This window comes from Triticum aestivum, chromosome 6D (genome assembly GCF_018294505.1).
Source record: "Triticum aestivum cultivar Chinese Spring chromosome 6D, IWGSC CS RefSeq v2.1, whole genome shotgun sequence".
NCBI lineage: Eukaryota > Viridiplantae > Streptophyta > Magnoliopsida > Poales > Poaceae > Triticum > Triticum aestivum.
Window position 1 is genome coordinate 326930649 of NC_057811.1, and position 229 is coordinate 326930877.

The following is a 229-nucleotide window of genomic DNA, read 5'->3' on the forward strand; positions in this document are numbered from 1 at the left end:
GAGAGAGGCGCAGAGGCCGAGAGGAGAGCGGGGGCGAGTGGGAGAGAGGCCCGAGGAGGCGGGGGGAGTTGGCGTCCTTATCCTCCCCGTCGCCGGCGAGGGGGTGCGGCGGGGACTGCCCCTGTTCCGACCCCGGTCGGGGGAACAGGGAAGGGGGGCGAGTGGGAGAGGTGGGCTGGGCCGGGGGTCGGCCCAGTTGGGCCAGGGGTCTAGTGGGGGGCCCTTCTCC